This window comes from Tinamus guttatus, unplaced genomic scaffold (assembly GCF_059628265.1).
Source record: "Tinamus guttatus ecotype Peru unplaced genomic scaffold, ASM5962826v1 Tinamus_guttatus_pri_ptg000489l, whole genome shotgun sequence".
Lineage (NCBI taxonomy): Eukaryota > Metazoa > Chordata > Aves > Tinamiformes > Tinamidae > Tinamus > Tinamus guttatus.
In genome coordinates this window covers 3,528,660-3,549,388 of record NW_028289023.1, presented here as the reverse complement: position 1 = coordinate 3,549,388, position 20,729 = coordinate 3,528,660, and the positions used below count along the sequence as shown (strand labels likewise).

The 20,729-nt window shown below is 42.9% G+C and overlaps 1 pseudogene across 1 annotated transcript; it reads right to left on the bottom strand.

Moving 5' to 3' along the window:
• Window positions 1–939: 939 nt before the first annotated feature.
• On the bottom strand, window positions 940–7,816 carry LOC148592898 (ATP-binding cassette sub-family D member 2-like; annotated as a pseudogene). The gene is made up of 3 exons (XR_015913857.1): window positions 6,888–7,816; window positions 5,334–5,514; window positions 940–1,094 (listed from the first exon to the last, which is right to left on the bottom strand). The product of XR_015913857.1 is annotated as an ATP-binding cassette sub-family D member 2-like (transcript).
• Between the last annotated feature and the right edge of the window lie 12,913 nt (window positions 7,817–20,729).

The window sequence follows — 20,729 nt, the reverse complement described above, 5'->3', positions numbered from 1 at the left end:
TAAAACAAAACAGAAGTAACACCAGTGTTCAATTGGTTATCTGGCAGGCTCTTTAGAGCAGAGGCAAAGCAGCAAATCAGCTGAAGCAGCATAGGTTAAAATCACTGTCCATTAGAAGTATTCCCTGCCGAGAAAACAGAGATTCTGGCTTGGCTGCAGTCTCTGTATTTGGAGGCTCTGAACTACCTCTCCTCTTCAATTTAAAAAGCTGTAGTTAGTACAGCTGTATTCCACGTAATGGATTCCAGAGTCTTCAATTAGCTGCCTGTGCCCTCCTCATGCTGCACTGGGAAAGGGATTAGGAAAATCCAATCAAAGAAACGCAGAACCACATTAAGCAATAAATGTTGAGAACAACAGAGACTAAGGGTGCTGTCTCATTTTCCTTTTGCTAAATAGCAAATGCCCAGGAGATACTGCAGCTAAAAGCCCAACTCTACCTGACCTCATGTAACAACCTGAAGTCACATCTCCAACCTTCCAGATGAACTTCCTGATCTCCAGGCCATCTGGTGTTCTATAATGGATTTTCCTGTTAAAAATCTTCTACTTTGCAAAATTACTTACAATTTAACGGTATCGGAAGGTACTGACAATGACTACACAGTTCAGATGGCCGAAAGTAAGAATTCAAGTCAACCTGAGTTTAATTCCTTGCTCCACAGAGAAGAGGAATCTGAACCTCCAGCACTCACACTCCAGGAATTTCTGGAGTGCTCTCTGGTGGCACTTGAGCACAAATATTAAGACAACACTCCTATGTTGGACCATCCTGGCAGCTGAGCTCTTCAAACTCATTGCAGACTTAACCAAAGACATGACTATAAACTCCAAGATCTCCTTGGATTTAAGCACAATAGAAACTTGACTTTAAGAATGGCACTTTAAAATATATATTTTTCATTAAATGTTAAGTCCATTTTGCTTTTATTTCTCCCTTTTCTGTCTCATGTATGATTAATGTACAATACCTCCTTGTATGATTGACATAATTCTTTCAATAGCATCTGCCCCAGAAATCAGCAGGTTTCGTGACGTAGTAAAAGCTTCTGTTCGTTCACTAACCATTGCCTGTTTCTGGCCATCTTCTAACTCTAAAAAAAAAACAAACAAACAAATAAATTATCCTCCTAAAATTACATCCACAAATTAAACCATAGTTAAAATGAGAGCAATAGTAGAATAAGCTTTAAATTGAGACAAGTTTAGTTCTATGAAGACAACCTTTCAAAGAGAATCTGTGAGTGTAATTAGCATGGATACTTCAGTAACAAAGACCAAATGGGAGGATACAGAATTCACTTGATTATGCAAAGCATCCTGTTGATTTCTACTATTTGCCTATCTAGATAATTTTCTTCTAATATACTATTATTTCCAACATACATTTTAGCAATGCAAAGTGAAACTGAAGCAATGATCTGAAAATGATTTTAATTGAATTTATTTTTGTATTAATTAGTTTTAGCCTTACATTATTACTCATTTTATGTGAAAGAAATATTCATATTAATGCAAATTTGCAACGTGATTTTTTTTAAAGAAAACAGTGAGTTCTTTCATTATCATGGGCGTGTTTTTAAACAGGATCCCTCTTTCTCACTAGCCTGCCTGTTGATCTCACCCAAGAATAAAGTCAAAATCTTTTATTTATGACAGCATATCCTGTCAGCAAGAAAATTCCTGCTCTGAAAAGAGCTACACCATAGGAACACAGCAGCAGCAACTGACAAAGAGAAAGCAGCAGCATAAAATGTAGAAAATATGTGAGAAATATATGTTTATAGTTAACTGTAACCTATATATGTTCTTCCTACCACCTGACCTACAGAAACTTTATGCAGAATACAGTCAACTTCTAAAGTTTCCTTTGTGAAGGAATCAAGACCAAAACGTGACTATCTTGAGACCACATATTGTTTTACTGTTAAGTGTTTTGCGTCTACAAAAAACTGGGACAGCAGTGTGTGGTAAACCACACTTAACAGAAGTTTCAGTGTGAAAGACTGAAAGAGAAGGTCTCAGGGCTTTTTTGCCTCACATAATTTTTATATACGTCTTGCTTAAAGAAAAAAATAAATCCAGAGCATCTTTTTCTTTTCTCAAGCTTGGTTGCTCCTAGGTATCAGGCAAAGGGGGACTAATAGGTAGATCCAGTGTGGCAACTCCTGTATTTCCAACTGTTAATAATACTTTTTTGTGATGTTTGCACAGTGGTCATGGTCGAGAAAAGCTGTGAGGAGTTAACTATGGGTGTAATGTGGCTGTAATTTTACAGGCTAAATTAAGGTAATTCAAAAAATATTTTTGTACTTGGTAAGTAGCTGTGTGTTACCTATCTGATTCTGCAGTGTCTGGAAATCTGCATACAGTACCAAAGCCAGATTTACCTTTCTGCCTCTATTTCCTTTTTAAGATACTTAAATCTAACTGTTATTCTGTTTTCATTCACATCTCCAAAAAGGCATCTTTGTATAATAACAGTAAATTTGCATACCTATACCACATACATACATATAAAATATATATATGTGTGTGTATGTGTGTATTAGATATACTATATATCTTTCTGGCCTCAGTTGTCTTATACAATCTTTTCTTAATTGCTTGGTAAACGTTCATATATTCTAAATTAAATCAGATTTAAATTCAACTAATTAGAGTTAAATTCAATTAGTAGGATTGCAATCTAGCCACCTGGAAAAGAGAAGCATGCACTTTTTTTTTTAAAAAAAAGAAAAAAAGGAAATCTCTTTCAAAGAAGGCAGAAATTACAAAACTCTTGCTTATGTAGTCCTCACTTATTTAGAAAGTTATTTCCACACCAAAAAAGAGTAAACTCAGTGCTAAAGGGAATTAATTTCTTAGTGCAAACTAAATAGAAACTTGTTTTAGACATTTCTCAGAGTTAATTATTTTATCTTGCTTGAATTATAGCCTGTGCCAAAACTACATCATCTAGGAACTGTCCATAGTTTAACTACATAAATGTAGTACTACTGGATGAATTTACCTTCTGCTGCTTCCAGCACCCAGGCGAGCTCATTTAGCAGTAGTTTGGATACCTCCACAAACCACTGTCCCTTTAAGCACACTCTTAAGGCTACTTGAAAATTAATATTACATGGACTTTATGAGCATAGCATAATTTCAAAACAATTATCTTACATTACCTCCCTAATCTACCAAATTATTTTTCATGAACCTTTCATCTCAAACATTTTTCAGATGGTCTGTCTGCTGTTTTGGTTTGAATGGCAGACAGACTGTCCCTATTTCATACCGTATATAATATTTCTCCTTTCATTTTCATATAAGTAATTGATAACAACCCTTCTATTAGGAACAAAGACACATGTCCACTGTTTCTAGAGAAATTAAAGTTTTGTTTCCAAAAATAGTCACTTTCCAGAAACCCAATGGAGACAAGACATTTACAACACCAATGTTTTATTCTAACAAAATTGGAAATGTCTTCAAGCAGGAATCCTGACTTTGCCAATTAATTTCTTCCCTGAAATATATAACAGAACTAGTAAATTTGAGTCAGAAATGTCTGCACTATAGAAGTATTACCTCCAATAATTCTTTTTTATTGCTCTAAAAATTGAATTGTTTTTATAAGAAAAAGTGTAGAAAATCTATTGCTTTACACCTGACATTTCAGGCCTGGTTATGATACCACTTTTTGGTTTTTTTCTTTGTTCTGATGACTTATCCTATAGTAATAAATTCAGTTTCTGTTCTTCAGGTTTGAACTAAACTGCACCTGATCTGCTGAAACACACAGTGCTTCTTTGCCATCTGAATTAGTGATAAGTTCAAGTCTCAGAGAGATTCTTATACAGTGAGTACCTGTTATATTTGTAGGGGTCTTGACAGTGCCAATTTTCACCATTAATAACGTTTCCATCACTGTGACATGCCTCAGGGTTCTGTAATAACCTCCATGTATTAACATTTTACATTGCTGGTACAAATATTTCTCAGCTTTACAACTTGAGCTATCATTTGTGTCTTTTCTCACACATTTGAAAAGTATTTACCAAAACACTGTGCCTAGGTATCACAGTGTTACTTCATTCAGCACAAACACAAGCAAATTATCACTCATTTGTTCCATATACTTTCACTGTGGCTTGATTGCTCCAAACAACATTCTCTTTCATTTCCTTTTTTCTCCATGCTGCAAGGGCAGAGAGATATTTACAACATTTAGTTAAATAGTCTTTTTCTTGACTGCACTCACTTCCACCTTAGAAAAAGACTCTTAAAACTGGTTGATGATTTAACCAGTTTAATCACCTTTTTGGTGGGCTGATAACCTCACCACTTACATGGGGTAGAAATGGTTTTGTACAAACTCTTCTCTTCAGAATAGACACTAGCCACGCACAGGCAAAACTGGAAGCAGTGTAACCAACGCTGGGGGCTGGATGAATCCACCCTGGAGGTTGAATCACATTTGCCCTGTTGTACAGCTCTGATTTGGGCTATAATTACCCAGTCCTGTTCTGAAAACAATCCACTCCTTTTGCTTCCAGTAGAGCAGCTATTCTTAAGGAATCCTATTGCATTTGTAATATAGCCCACAGTTCTAGTCATGCATAAGGAAGCCTGCTGAAGCAAATGTACCAACTAGTCTTTCACAACTCCTCCTTAATTACCTTTCTTTCTGTTGTCTTTATTTTTTTTTAGTGTGTGTTTTTAAAATGTCTGCAATAGCAACATGGCTTGAGTCTCATTTCACTTCCTGACAGGATGTTAAAAATGATGCTATCTAATCTGTCCTTCTCTCAGGGAGTCACGTGAAAATGCTGCTTTCCAACAGGTTGGACTCCACCTGTCCTCCTTCCAGTGAGTCAGGTGAAAATGCTGCTTTCCAACTGGCTGACACATAACGGAATAATTAACTATAATTACACTACTATTTATGGAATGAGATGAGCACTCCAGGAAAGTTAACAATACACGTTAGTGCTGCTGTTAGCAGCAGAAACAGCAGAGGAAGCTGCAAGGACCATTATGCCATTCCAACATCACCTAATGAGTAAGGACTCAATTATCACTATAATCTCCCCTGTGGCAGGTATCCTTGGAGTGGAATTCATGATGTTTATCAGGTTTGTGTTCAAAACTGTAGCTTCTGCTCTTTCCTCAGCTGACTAGTTATGTGTGAAACATAAAGACATGACAAATGCTCCACAAAGATTTAGTAACAAAGTCTGTGTAAAATAAAGAAATCTGAAAGGCATTCAAGCAAAGTCTGGTCTTTTGAGAGTCCAAATTAAAAAAAAAAAAGGGCATTTGGAAAATAATAAAAATGGTATTACCGCCATCTGCAAATCCAGTTGCTGTGATGATGGGCACGGCGACCATAATCAAACCACAGCAACTCCAGACATATTTCATCAGGAATTGCTCTATCATGATGTACCACAGCCGTTTGGACAAGATGAGATTCATTTGGTCTGCCAAGGCCTTGTAGCTTTTTTGTAGCTGTTTCATTTCCACCTACAGTTAAAAAAATAAAACATTTACAGGAATGCAACCAAGACACACATGGTCATGCAAGATATATTTACATAAGTGCAGCAAAATAATCGGGTATCAGAGCTGTGACTCCTGAATCACACAGTGCTGCCTTCTCACAGCAACACTGCACCGCTTTATGGGAGTCTGTGGGCTTGATTCTCACTTACATCCTTGTCCCTTAACAAACAACGGCAGTTTTTCTATTTTCAAGACCTCTAATACACACAAAAACAACACAGCAGGCAGTGAGCACAGCGGATCCTATCAGTCAAAGTAAGACTGATGCTCTAACCTCCTAATGAAGATGCAGCTATAGAATTTCACAGCAACTGAAACTCCTCAAATTGGGCAGCATCTGGGGACCAGTTATCTCCACCAAGTGAAACTTGCAGAGCTGATCCCTGAAACGCAATGCTGCTCGTTTTTCCAAGCTGTCCAGAGGAAGGGAGAATTATCACAAGCAGTTTAAAAAGTCGAGGACAGATGCAAGTTGGTGTGACATAATGCACTGAGGTTCAAGGCAAGGCATAGGGGGGTTAGAAGAAACTGTTTAATTTAGCTGCCTAGAGCACTTAACACAGTGCTCTAGGAGGCTTTGGGAACCATTGCTTCTACCAAATCAAGCCATTTATGTTACGTAACTGCTGTTCAGAATGAAAGTGACAGGAGCACTTCAGGCTGCTTTCCGATTTCCTTTTTCACCTTATGTGAAATAACATTTTTTATAAAAGCACATTTGAAAAATGTTTTAGTCAAAATCCACTTGCAACAAGAGCATGATGCAGTCCATAGTAAGGTGGGCTTTAAAATAGTCTACAAGTTTACATAACGGCGGCTACTGAACTACTGCTCTTAGGCTATTTTAAGACCCTGACTACATCTTTGTTTAGCTATGCAAAACAGTGTCAAAGGCTGTAGTGCTCTCTGCGCTTGCACAAAGTTTTCCTCTAGACTTTCTGGTGCTCCTGGATTTTTTTCCTTTTTCTTTTTTTTTTTTTTTTTGGTCCTTAGAGAGGAAGGATCTCTGCAGCACTGAATCTGGCAGCTGTGAAACAAGAGCAAAAATGAAAGCCTGGGAAGTTAAACAGACTGCACTGGGTGGGGAAAAACAATGAAGAAGATTAGCTTTCTAGAAAAACAGAGGATACAGCTGCAAAACAGGAACACTGTCAGAGCAGAAGGGAACTACGCTCTGCTCCCTGCCGGCACCGCCTGTGAGGCTGCATTTTCCTAGGAAACGGGAAGTGCTGGCTGTAAAGGTTTAAATGTCAGAGGGACTCGGAGGTCCCTGGAAGGTGGATGGGGGAAGCGCGGGTGGCCTCCTGAGCACTATCACCCTTCCCTCCACTCACCTTGTGCCCGCGGGTAGAAGGCGATCTCCTCCACGTTGGCGATGATGCGCGAGTGCATGAAGCGCAGGTAGCCCTTCCGCTGGGCCTCCTCGGCCACCAGCTTGCCGAACTTGGGCGAGCAGGCCTTGAGCACGAGGGCCGTGGCGTAGACAACGAGGCCGGCCAGGGCGGTGGGCCCAATGGGGCTGGCACCGCGGGAAGCGCGCCGTGCGGAAATGAGCGTGTACGACGTGAGCATCACGTCCAGGATGGGCTTGGTGAGGTTGGAGTAGAGGTGTGCCACAGACTGCGAGAACATCATGATGTCCTCGTGTGAGCGACTGGTCGGGGTTGGCCAGCCGCCCGTCCATGTTGATGACCCGGTAGTAGGTCTGGTTGGCGAAGTAGGTCTCGTAGGCGTGCTGCACGAGGCGCGTGCGGAAGGCGAGGGCCAGCTTGCCCTCCAGGTAGCGGATGGCGCTGTTGACAAACGTGGCTGGGATGGCGATCATGAGCCACCTCGTGAGCTGCACCACGAAGCTCCGCGGCTTCTTCTCCACGATGCTCTTGACAATCTTCCCATCAAGCGCGGCCACGTAGATGGAGAGGAAGGTCCTGGAGATGAGGGCGACGGAGTGGAGGCAGAGCCAGCCCAGCTCTGGGCTCACCAGCCGCGGGAAGAAGAGCTTGCGGAGCACCAGCAGCTGCCTGAAGAAGTCGGCGTTCAGCGCCGGCGCCGCTTTGCCCTGCTCCTGGCCCCGCTCCCGCTGCTGGTCTCCGTCGCGACGCGGCCGCTCCGGCCCCGCCGCCGCCCGCGCCAGCCGCCGGCGGAGCACGGGGTAGAGGATTTTGAGCCCGTAGGCGGCGGCCACCAGGCACGCCGCCCTCTTGGCCGCGCTCGCCCGGCTCCATCTCACCCGGCCGGCCGCTGCGTGCAGCATGTGGCTCATCGTGGGCGGCTCCGCCACGTCCGCATAGGGCTGCCCGGCTCGCCCGCCCGGCCGCGGCAGAGGCCGAGTGAGCGCGGCCCCGGCGGGGCCGCCGCTTCCTTCAGCGCGCGGCGCGTTGCACAACGCGGCCCGGCGCCGCGGCGCCCGCCCCGCCGCCCGCCATTGGCTGCGCCCGGCCGCCCCGCCGCTCCGGCCCGGCCCCCGCGGCCGCCGCGGCGGAGCCGGAGCCGCCGCCGGAGCCGGGGCCGGGCCCGGCCGCGCCGCTCGCCCCGCCCCCGCCCGCCGCCCGCAGCGCGGCCTGAGCGCCCCGGGGCCCGCCGCGGCCTCGGGCTGGCGGCGTGAGGAGGCCGGAGCGGCCTTGGTGGGGAAGAGCGGTCATCTTGTGAAGAATAAAGGTTTTACTGGGCGCCCTGGGGTGAGGATTAAGGGTTTTATTTCCTGGCCTCTCATCAAGAGGGGAATCAGCAGCTTCCTCTTCCTCCCGCTGCTGCTGCGCGCTGGCGGGCAGATGCATCCCGAGGGCAGCGGGGTGCGAGTTCACAGCAAGGCCTCGGGTGCCGTGAGTCATGGCTGAGCCGCAGCTGCAATTCAAGGTGCCCGTTTCAAACCTCCCCAGGGAAGATCGGAGTTTATTAAAAAAAAAAAAAAAGTTTTTCATGCTTTAAAAATAAACGAATAACACACCCACATCTCCTGACATGTGATAAAGCAATAAGTTCTTGTGTTTTTTCTTTTCTTACATGCAATGGTGATAGTGCACGAGTAAAAGCAGGTATGGAAAATGTCCCTAGGCCTTCGCTGCCTTCCCCAGCAATGCAAAGCAAGGGCACCTGCCTCGCCTCGCAGGGCAGCATTAAGCCACATCAGCCCATTAAAACGTCTGCTAGCGAGGACCAAAGAAAGATCTGGGTACGTGTCCTTTATTTATCTATTGCGCAACTCAGATAAAGCTTGGAAAATGGCAAAATCTGAAACAGAGCAGCCTGGCTAACTTAGAGTTACTAAATAGGCCCGGTTTCATAACCAATTGATTTGTGGGGAAAATTAAATGATTTTTCAAGGCACAGCAATGCACTGGCTAAGAAACTGCCTTGTGTAGGGTTTGTTGTGTTTTAATCGTGATTTCCAGTTAGAGATTTCACATTTGCTCTGGTTTGGTGTATGTCACAGCATTCTCTTAGAGCTGTGTTGCCAAACCACAGTTATTCGTAATATTCCATTACTCTAGCATTTTCTTACAGAGGGGAAAGTTTACGGATCTCTTTCAGCTCTGCGTATCTGCTGACCTTTGACTTTGCAAGATCCCAGAGGGCTGAAGCTTTTGGTGACTTGGTAACATAAGTGTAAGTAAGTACAGACATACACTGCGCAGTCAGATCTGTGGGAATGTTTGAGTAAATCAGAAGTCTCGTGACTTCACCATCAGGAAAAGCAATGTATTTTCTTGCTTTGAAAGCCCAGAGAAAAGCTTAAACTGCCGTTTCACTTGCACCTTTTCTTCTGTTCTTGATGCCTTGTGATTTTTGCTTTGCCACAATTCCAGTCTGTAATCTAAATACAAACTACTCTTTTGTGGAACGTGGTCTTTAAGTTGTAGAATTTCTTTAGTGGTGAAGGCTGGCAATTTTAGTAATTGCTTAATTACTTAATACTTAATCCTAGCCAAATTGCTTCATATTCCTGGAAAACCAATACTAAAGTAATTTTAGTACAGTGTGCAGGGCTGTGTTTTCTCCACAATTTCTACCAATTCATTTTAAAAGTTTTTAATTAAAAAATCAGTAAAAATAATTTATTTTAAAACTTATCAGCTCAATCAAATAAACTGGAGTAACTGAATCTGTGATAGTAAAGGGAAGTTGATACTTTATTTTTCCTCTTTTTTTGAGGAGAACGGGATGTTTTGTTTTTAAATACCAAATGGTTGTTTTTAATGGTATGGTTGGTTTCAAACACAGTAAAATAATTTGTACTTTTTGAATGTAAGAATCAATAACAGAGGAGTAAGAGTAAGAAGAACTTAGCCTCTTTTTATAATTATTTAATTTTCTGTGGTATTTTTTCACTATTTTAGGCTAATATTCCAGCATACCAACTGCTCTCAACTACAAAAATAAAATCATTTCCTTCATTATCCAAACAGAACTTCTGTGATGACTGAAGTAATAGAATCACTGTATATAAAAATTATCTGTGCTAGGATACAGCCACTTTCTCTGGAGCATAAATGGAAACAGTGAATATCAGGCTGATGAAGCTACATGAATATCTGAATATACAGGAATGGTAATGAAATTATTACAATACTGACCCCTCTTCTCTCTATTTTATGCCCACTGGCACCCACCAAAGAGCCTTCACTCAGCACAATTTTGTGACTGCTATAGAGATACTGGAATTGGCACATGAAGGATTATTAGCAAATATAGGTCAGTCTTACTAGATGATCAAATATTTTAGTACCTTTTTATTTGAATTTTGAAAAATTAAATTTTGCACACATTAGAGCAAAAGGCTACTCACCAGATATCCTATATGCTCTTGTCACAGTGGCCATTATGTCTTTGCAGCAAACTGGAATGTCCTTGCCAGTTGGCATTATCTGCTGTGCCATAAAGCGATACGGAATTAAAAGTAAATGTAAATTCAAAATAGTCATAGATTATACATTTTGTATGATAGCTGTTGGGGTATTTAGCACTTAAATACAGTTTATGAGTAAACTACATAGCCATTAACAACTGGATCTGTGAAATACCTAAAGTAACACAATGCCCATAGTTTTCAATTTTGTACTAATATAGAACTGTAAATGGTTTCTAAAATTCATCATACAGTGCACTGTAATATGGTGTGCTGAGAATTTCTAGATTTTTTCCTTTAATTGTGAGCTGCCTGTTTACATGCTAGTGTAGGAATAGTGGGCCCTGATCTGAGCCAAATTCAACAGATTACAAGCCCTTACTCAGATAAATACCTTACTCATGATGTACTTGCAAAGTTTCTATTGACTTTAATGTAATCCCTTACATAAGGAGGGCAGTCTGCTCACAGTATGAGTTTGCAACCCCAAGGCAAACCAATCACAAAGTAGACTTTTTCATCAGAAAAGGGGGATATCTGATATCAGCAGAAAATAACTGCTTAATGTACTGTACTAGAAAATATATTGGCTATGATCATAGCTGAGCCAGGCAGAAGTTTTCACATTTAACGTGACACACGTTATTGTTCAAGCACTGTTACTACACATGAAGTCCATTCCTGTGGGCTGGTCTGATAGTACTGAGCTGGTTCCAGTAGTTTTAGTGCTAACAATGTACCCTGACTAGAGACGGACGTTACGAGAGCAAGAGGGAGGACAGGAGCAGGGAAACGTGGAGGTGCTGCTGTGTCATCCGCACCGCAGGCCGTGAGGTGCACGGAGGCATTACTGCACCTGTAGCCTTCCTTCCCTTCATCTGTCCTTAGGGAAACACACTGCTGCTGGTGTCCTGTGCAACTTGCAGGTTTCGAGAATATCTCTGTAAGGGATTCAGGTAATTTTCTTGGCAATGCCATCGATAGCTTACTGATCACAAACAGTTTGGAGTTACAAGAGCTGCATGGTTTTAAACATAATACAGCTCTAGAAAGAGGTGTAAACAAGTTGTTTTTCCTTTGCAGATAAAGATGGAGAGGGAAAAGGCCAAGGATAGAGAAGGTCACTATCAACTGCCCCAATGACAGTGAAGTGCTGACTAATGATCTCAGATAAAGCTCTGCACTTTCATTGCTTAGGCATTAACTATGCCCAAGCTGTAGGCTTGGGATATCTGCTTGCTATCTGGATTTTGCAAAGATATTTCTATTGCCAAATTTATTTATTATTACATACAGATAAGTCAGCTGACAACAAGAATTCCAGAAAAAAATAGAATTATGGGAATCATATGGATCTATTTTATGCCTACAGATTCTTTTTCCTTTTTTCTTTTTTTTTTTTGCTGTAAATCATTGAAAATGTAGGAGTTCTATTCTCAGATCAGCTGAAAAAAATGCAATTTTCTAAATTAACTCTTCAATGTGTTGTAACAGTTAAATATGCTTTGTGCCAAATGTAGAGATATAAATGGCAAAATCATGTAACTCGTGTCAGTTAACAATCGTGATGTTGTCACAGCAACAGCAGAGCCAGTACTCCCCTGTGCAAAGGTGCAGGCAAGAAGAAGTCCACAAAAAGAATCTATCCCACTCACACTCCAAAACCAGATCCCCAGACATCCTTTTGTCATGCATCCAAAATTTGTTTGAGGAGGCTGTAACTGGTTGTACCATGGAAAAAATCCTTTACAGCAATCTATTAATTACGCTACCCAAGAGACTTTAAAATAGTAAGATTAACCAGACTGGTTCAGACCAATGCTCCACCTGGCATAAGATTCTGTCTCTGACAACAGCTCTAAGCAGATGTCCAGGGAAGTAAGAACTGCAATTACAAATAATACTATTCCATCACCTCTAACCTCCTAATCTCCCAACCTCTAGCCATTTTCAGCTGTGAGAATTTCCTGGGTTTTTTTCCATGAAATATTCTACAACAGGTCTCTTTTCCTAATGCCTGTCTGGTCTCTCTTGAACTCGTGTAAACTCATATATAAGTAACATCTTTTGGCAAGAAATTCCTCAGATCTACTATCCCCTACATGAAGAACCACTTCCTTTTGCTTGTTTTGACCCTGACTCTCACGGATACCTTCAATGAGAGGTTTTGTCATCAGCCTTCATTAAACATGCCCTGACTACAGCAATTGCTCTAGTCTTTGTGTTTACTGACACTTTTGAATTCCAAGAAGAAATCTCCCCACTTTTTTTATTTATTAGTGAATACTGGTGAAAAATAATAATCTAGATTTTCTGTAACATCCATGTCTCCTCTGAGCACTCTTTTTATAGCCTGGTCATCAATTGGCTCTTTGGACTTTACAGCAGGTTTTTCCTTGTGATTGATGTGTAAGATTGATTTCTAGTTTGGTTTCTTTGGTTATTTCTCAAGTTCTTTGTGGCCTATCTTCATTCTTATATTTAATCTGTCGAAGTTTATGTTCCTTTCTACTATCTTATTTTGGATGCAGTATAACTCTTGGCTATGGTTCAGACTGTTTCTTTGATTCAGGTCTAATATCCTTCAGCAGTCTCCTGGCCATGTGCATGGATGTAATTCTTTTATCTGCCTCTCCTAAATTCATCTTTAACAAGCTTTACATTATTCCCTTGCTGGGGCTTAACACAATTATAGTGGATTCTCTGGTCTTTGTGCTCCTTGTAGCAAAGTTATTGTGATAAAACTGGGATTCTGCTGTGACCAGATCTTCCGCCTTGATCAGTATCAGGTAGAGAGTTGCATTTTCTCTTGAAGAGGAAGAGGAGACCTTGCACATGAACATAAGGAAGCCCACTATGTGTTTTTTAATTTAGATCTTTGGCTGAAGTTTAGTGTTCTGTGTTAAAGTATATAAATCCCTCATATTTCTGCAGTTTCTGGAACTCTTTGAGCTAAGAGAGGCCTGCAAAGAAGGGCCTGGCAACACTGCTCGGGGCAGCGTACACATCCTCAGCCCCGGTGGCGACACGCCACAGGGCATGGACCCTGTTATCTATTGGAGCAATTCTGAGGTGATAATCCTGGCAAGGACGAGCTGGCAAGTTCCAGGTGTGATGACGTGGCCCCGGACTATGTGGCCCTGAGGGTCATGGTGAGGGCCTTGGGGGCCACGTAGCTTTCTCCTCAAGCCAGCAAGTACACAGGAAGGGCCTGAGGAGGATGGAACAGACCCCATGGGTCAACAACAACTTGTGCAGCTGGTTTCAACAGTGGTGTTTCATTTTCTGCAGCCGTGGAGCGGTCTGCAACGAGAGGTTCCCAAGGACTGGGCAGCAGCAAATGTCAGCACATCTTTAAGAAGCAAAAGGAGGAACCAGAAAACTGTAGGTTCTCCTCACCTTGATCCCTGGGGAGGTAACTAATCCTAGATACTATTCCCTGACCTATGAGAGGCAGAAAGGGGGAAGCCAGCTTAGATTCACGATGCAGAAGTCAGGTATTTTCTAGCCTGGAGAAGAGGAGTCTCAGGGAACCCTTACTAATGACTATCTGATGGGAAGGTGTGAGGAATATGGAGCCAGAGTTTTCTCAGTTATGTCCAGGGTCAGAATGGGCACAAACTGAAACACAGGATATTCCATCTGAGCATAAGAAAACATTTTTTCACACAGTGCAGCCTGTGCTAGCTGACCCTGCTTGAGCAGTACTGGGAAGGATGGACAAGATGATCTCCAGAAGTCCCTGCCATCCAACTGTTATGTGCTTCTGCAGTGTCCATGGAGTAAACTTAAAAAGAGGCCATCTGCCTTTTAAAGGTAAATGTGGGAAAGGGCTTTTAATCAAATGAATTGAAAAAGAAATCTGTCTTACAAGAGGGATTGCTTTTTGAAGAGTGACTTCATTTTCAAACAAGTTCTCATCTTCCGTTTTAAACCTCTTCAGATACTATCAGGCCTTTGCAATATCACAGCAATCTTTTTAAAAGTAAGTGTCTTAGGGCTAAAACACCAACTGAAGCCACAAGGGCAGTGTTTCTTTGTTTTGCTAAACAAAAAAACTGGGAGAACATTATGCAATGCTGTAAACAAAGAAGTTCCAGCAGTGGGGTTGTCAAACAAAAGCTTTCACTTGGAACAGCCCTTTTTTCTTTCATTCTTTCCTTTTTTTTTCCCACAATCACGAGTTCCTAGCACAAGATAATTAGTTCAATATTTAGGCACATAAATAAATGTGGCTGATATTTAGAAGTACCAAAACACCATCCCTGGACGTAACATTCAAAGCTGTTTCAGGTACTCTGCATATTTTATATAGATATCTGTAGATAGATTTAGTTACCTGATGCTAGACATGAAAATCAAACATTTTGGTCAAGCATCAAAGTTAAAATTATGTTAAATTATCACACACACACAAAAATCTGTAATGCTAAAACATTTAAACCCAACTGTGAGAATCCCCAGGGTTTCTTTTTTATTACATATTCATCTACTCAGCAATCCCTGTCTTTGTTATAATCATCTACAGATGAGGACACTTGCTGGGAAGCAATGTTACAATGGAAGGTTTCATTAGGAAACATGAGAGTCATTTGCAGCTAGTCCTAAGAAGTGATTTGAAAATTCATCTTCTCTCACTCATTCCAGTAAATACAGTATTTTACATAAACAGGGTCATTTCACCCTTGAAAGAGACTATCCTGCTTAGAGAAGGCAAGGAATTCAAGTCTTCAGGATACAGTAACATTGCAGGTGTTATTTGGATTAACACTTTCGATTCATGCAATTTCACTGTGTAACTTCTTGAGAGGGTCCAGTGTAGAGCAATAGAGATGATTAAGGGACTGGAGCATCTCTCTTATGAGGAAAGACTAGATGAGCATCTATCTTATGAGGAAAGCATCTATCTTATGAGGAGCATCTATGCTCTATGGAGCATTTATCTTATGAGGAAAGACTAGACGAGCTGAGCTGGGCCTGTTTAGCCTGGAGAAGATTGAGTGGGGATCTGTTCAATATGTACAAATACCTGAGGGAAGGATGTGAAGAGGATGGGGCCAAACTCTTCTCGGTGGTGGCCAGTGACAGGACAAGGGGTAATGGGTACAAGTTGTAACACAGGCAGTTCCATCTCCATGTGAGGAAGAACTTCTTTCCTGTGAGGGTGACAGAGCCCTGGAACAGGCTGCCCAGAGAGGCTGTGGAGTCTCCTTCTCTGGAGATCTTCCAAACCCGCCTGGATGCCACCCTGTGCCATGTGCTCTGGGTGTCCCTGCTGGAGCAGGGGGGTTGGACTGGATGATCTCTAGAGGTCCCTTCCAACCTCAACCATTCTGGGATTCTGTGATTCTGTAGTTTGTCTGCTCTTGCTCCAGGGGTGACAAGTGTAAGCAGAGCAGGAACATAACTTAGGTGCACTGAGTCACCATTAAGATGACTCCATCTTCTTGGTTATGCAGAAATTTTCCCAAAACACAATCAAAGCTGAGTGCCAAAAGTTGCATGGTCAATATCTCACCCCTCGTCTTTCTGGAGAGAAGTGGCCTTTCAGAGAAGGGTATGTAGAAGAGGACATGGTGCTGAGCAGGAGTGTAACTCCTTCCTTTAACTTTGCCTCCTCTGTCTAGAGGCTTTCTGAGTCTTGGAATGGCAGAGCAGTAAGAATAGGAACAAATAGGAACAGTGGCAGGCAGAGACCGAAAAGAAAGAAGCCAAGTGAGATAACCTTCCCTCACGTCTCCCAGATAACCTTTCCTTTTGGAGGAAGAGGAAGATAAAACTGGAAGTGACGTTAGCTCACATTTGTTCAGAAATGTAAGCAAAGTAATACATTTTTTGTCACAGTCCTGCCTGCACCTGTGTTTAGAAAGAGAGTGAGAAGAGAAGCAGCAGCTAAGGTGAATTTCTGGGCAAACTGGAAAGCCAGGCTTGCCACTTTTCCTACAGCTGGAAGGCTGGCAGGAAGCTGAGGGTTGTGATTTCAGCCTGAGAGGCATTTCCACAAGCAAAATAGTCATCATGGCTTACCAGGTAGTGCAATGCTTCGGTCAGCTTTGCTACTGATACCTAGCGCTGATCTAAGAAGGAAGGAAAATTTCCTCCTCATCTGAGGAGCTGCCTTTAGTTTTAGGGGCAGGACTGTAATTGTTTTATGTTAGCAACAGTTGGCAAGCTATTCTGAAGAATACCTTGTGTAACTTTCCTTACAAAGGAGCATGAGATGCGGTTCTACTGAAGAATGGCTATTTAAAAAAGTTACCAAAAAAGGGAAATCTTCAAGTTTTTTTTTTTCTTCCTATCTAATGCTTCAGTTCCTGAAACACTGGGGAAGTCTCCCTGTTCTATATTTAGTTGACTTTAGTTACTTCACAAGGAAGCAACTAAACTTCAAAAAACTCATCCTCATGCCCTTTAAAAATGAATACTAATGTCCTGCATTTCTCTGAGCATACGACACAACTCCAGCCCACAGCCTAGTGTTTGAAAGCTTTCAGATGCGGACAGTCAAGGCACAGTATTTAAATGTTAGAAAAGGAGAGGCATCTGGTCTTTGTCGCTGTTTGCCTTGCCAGCAATTAAGAGAAAACTGATTCCTTATATCACGGTAACTTAAAAGTTCTTTTTAGCTTTATCTGAAGAAAATTATTTAAGGAAGGGAATAAACTGAAAAATAATGTTGCTTTTATGGGATTCTACAAACCACCGCTGCTACTGCATATTCAATAAATCAAATATAAAGAAAAGAGCAGTCTTTTAAGTGCAGATATTGCTGTGGAAGAATAAGAATAAAGCTGATACAGAAAATACCAAGCTTCTGGAGTCCTGTGTTAGAAAAACAAAAGTTAAAGGAATTTGCTTATATCATGCCTGACATGCCTCCCTTTTAGACATAATATTAACAAGTCGAAGATTTATACTGTAACATTTATTTTGTAAATGGGGACACTCGTGGGCTGAAGTAATGCTCCCGGCTCTCCCATCACCCCCAAAACCCAGGAGAGGGGCAGAAGGTGCCTGTGTCCCTCACGCTAGGAGCCATGAGCTGGAAGGACGATGCCGCCGCTCCGCAAGCTGGGCCTGCGAGATGAGGCATTGGGAGGCCCGTGGTCCCTGCGCTGGCTGCCACGGGTGGGAGCTGGGAGGGAAATGGCAGCAGCGGAGGCAGGACGGTGGCGCCGCCAGCGCCCCTTCCTCCCTGCTGGCCCTCCCGGGGGGATTCCTGTGATCTTGGCCGCCTCGTGCTGCTGCATGCGCTGAGCAGCCGGGCTGGGGGGGCAGCTCCCACACGCTGCCCTGGGGAAGGAGCCGGCAGCAGGGCCCTGCTGGGGGCTCTGCGTCACCCCCAGGGCCACCACCACCCCGTCACGGCCCAGCAGCGTGCGGGGCTGCCTGGCCTTGCGCTGCCGCCACCGCTGCAGACATGAACTGGGTCGGGGGCAGCCGGTGAGTGAAGCTCCTGGGGCTGCAGGAAAGCAAGTGCTGGGGCTGTGCGTGGCAGACCCATGTCCCTCGCAGAGCAGACCAGGCCAGGGGGTGTGTGGCAGCCCCGGTGTCCCCTCCAAACCGGGCCATGGTGTCGGTGACAGCCCTGGTGTCCCATCCTCCAGACCAGGCCGTCGTGTGGATGACAGCCCTGATGTCCCATCCTCCAGGCTGGACCATTGTGTGGGTGACAGCCCTGGTGTCCCCTCCTCCAGGCCGGGCCGTGGTGTGGGTGACAGCTCTGGTGTCCCCTCCTCCAAGCCGGGCCATGGTGCGGGTGTCCCTTCCTCCAGGCCGGGCCATGGTGGGTGACAGCCGTGGTGTCCCCTCCAGGCTGGGCCATGGCGTGGGTGACAGTCTGTGTGTCCCCTCCAGGCTAGACCTTTGAGTGGGTGACAGCCCTGGTGTCCCCTCCTCCAGGCCAGGCTGTGGTGTGGGTGTCCCTTTCTCCAGGCTGGGCCATGGTGTGCATGGTAGCCCCCATGTTCCCTGCAGGCCGTCAGGACCACAGTGTGGGTGACAGCTCCGGTGTCCCCTTGCGGTGCAGAGCACCTGAAGGGACATAGATGCCCCGCCACACTGGAGTGGGTGGGCTATGAACGCTGTTACTGATGTAGTTCTACCAAAATTGCACTTAGTCATGGATATCTGACAGTGAGGAGCTGAGGGTGACGCCGCGTGATCTCCAGAGGTCCCTGCCAGCATCAGCCCTTCCGCGATGCTGTGCAAGTGCTCAGACTTTTCCCAAGGCCATGGACTCTGACATAAAAGTAACTAAGATATAACAACAGCTAGATGAATTAGAGGTAAATTAGGAAAATAATATATATTAAATACAATTAAAAATCCAGTCGTTTAACACATCGAATTACACAAAGCACAGAAAAATAGTTGGAAGACACATGCTGTTGCCAGCTGTGTCTTATCTTGGTACAACAGTCTGATTTCCTTCTGCTGACCCCCTTGATTCCTCCATTAGCTCCAGCTACAGAGCCACTTCAGGTGACTAGTGAAGGCACCAAATGGCACTTAATTCCTCACCTTAGAGAGATTTCTCTAGGCAGCAGACTATAAAAGACATAACTGAATTATTTATGCAGTTCAAAAATTGCTTATTATCATAACCCTGTCAGGAATTAATCATATTCATTAAAAAAAAGTTTATCAACATTCATTTGCAGATCCTTGGCATATTTTCCATAAGTTAATAAAAATCAGCCTAGTAAGAAGAAAGATGTATCTTTTCAGGTGAATGATTTGAAATTACTCTTTTATTTATTAATTATTAGCATTTTAGCAGCATCTGGAGGTGCTTTTGAGCTGATAACCCCAAACGCTCGACTGCAAAGAGCCAGTAGAAAATTATCCCTGTCTGAGAGCTTAATAGACACAATACTTCAAAGGAGATAGGAGAAGGGAGAACAGTGCTGTACTCTTCCTATTTGCAGATAAGATACTATAAGAAATGCACATTTATTTATCCCAAAGGCAGTGAGGAATATAGCGGCAGCAAAGAAAACAATACCCACATAATCCCATTTACCTGATATATTAGCTACAGAAACTTCCATCCACCAGTCCTCTTCGAATAATGAAGATATTCACATGACTACTATGACTATTTGAGGAAAAAAAGGAGGCTTGCTGAAGTAGTAAAATAATCTCCAATAGACTGGTAATACTAAAATAAAAGGGATAATGTTCAGCTGTTTTTCTTTAGGGTTCTACCATCTGCCTATGTATTAGGAATTTAAACCCCTCAGGATTTGGTCAGGCATTTGAAAAGAGCTTTGCTAAACACAAATTTTAATCATTCTAACTGTATACAGAAGTAAACTAAAATAACCCCCTGTGCATCTGGAAGTCCTGCTAGAAAGAGGAGTTTCTGATAGCTGCCCATGTGAGCAGGAAGTGAGAAGCTTCAGTCTGAAATAAACTTTGTCCAAAATGCCTGTCCATCACACACTCCTGTCTGTCAGAAAAAGAATAATGTGGGAGTACTGCAACCACTTAGCAGATAGCTTAAATCATCATGTTGCTTTCTGCTGCTGCTAATTGTCAGGAAACCCCTGGTAAATCTGGGATTTGCATTTTAGGTGCCAGGAAAGTATCCATAACTGGGGCTTCTACTTGTTTTGCCTGTAAAATTTTATGTACATAAGTTCAGAATGTGTGTTTGAATTTTAGACACACTTATAGTGTGTCTAAATCAAAAATTGTCTAAATCAAAAACTGTAACTTCAATGTATGCTGTGTCTGGTAGCTCTGAGATAGAAAGTGGTCATATCCTCAGCTGAGCAAGCCAAGATCAAAGTGACTTTAACAGATTTATGTTGACCTATCTACCTGTAGGCTTGGTTCATGGTAGCATCATGATATATAACTTGGGTCCAAAACTGGCAAGAAATTCAGGCTCTGCCTAAAGACTATGCTTGATTAAAACAATAATTATTTGCACCTTTCAGGAGCAGAGTTATACTGAAGCAGCAAAGGCGGAAGCAAAAGGTAAACGGATATTGATGTCACGGATATCACATTGTTCACATATATTATGTGGAAATGCTTTGGTTGATTCACTATGGAAAATCTTTCAAAGCAGTTGGCTTGAGGTTCAAAACCTCTAGCAAATTGCTTGTAATGTGTTTGCCTGCCTGCATGTAATGTTTAGGACAGAAGTCTTTCTCTAAGTTTACCACAAACAATTCCAGCAAGAGAAGGAAGTAGGAAAGGACATGAATGAATGTCTGCACATGGGCAGTTTCAGTTTTGCCACTACATTTTGCCAATATGTGCTGATACGTAGGGGATACGCATGAGGTTGGAAGCCTCCTGGTGACCAACACATGGT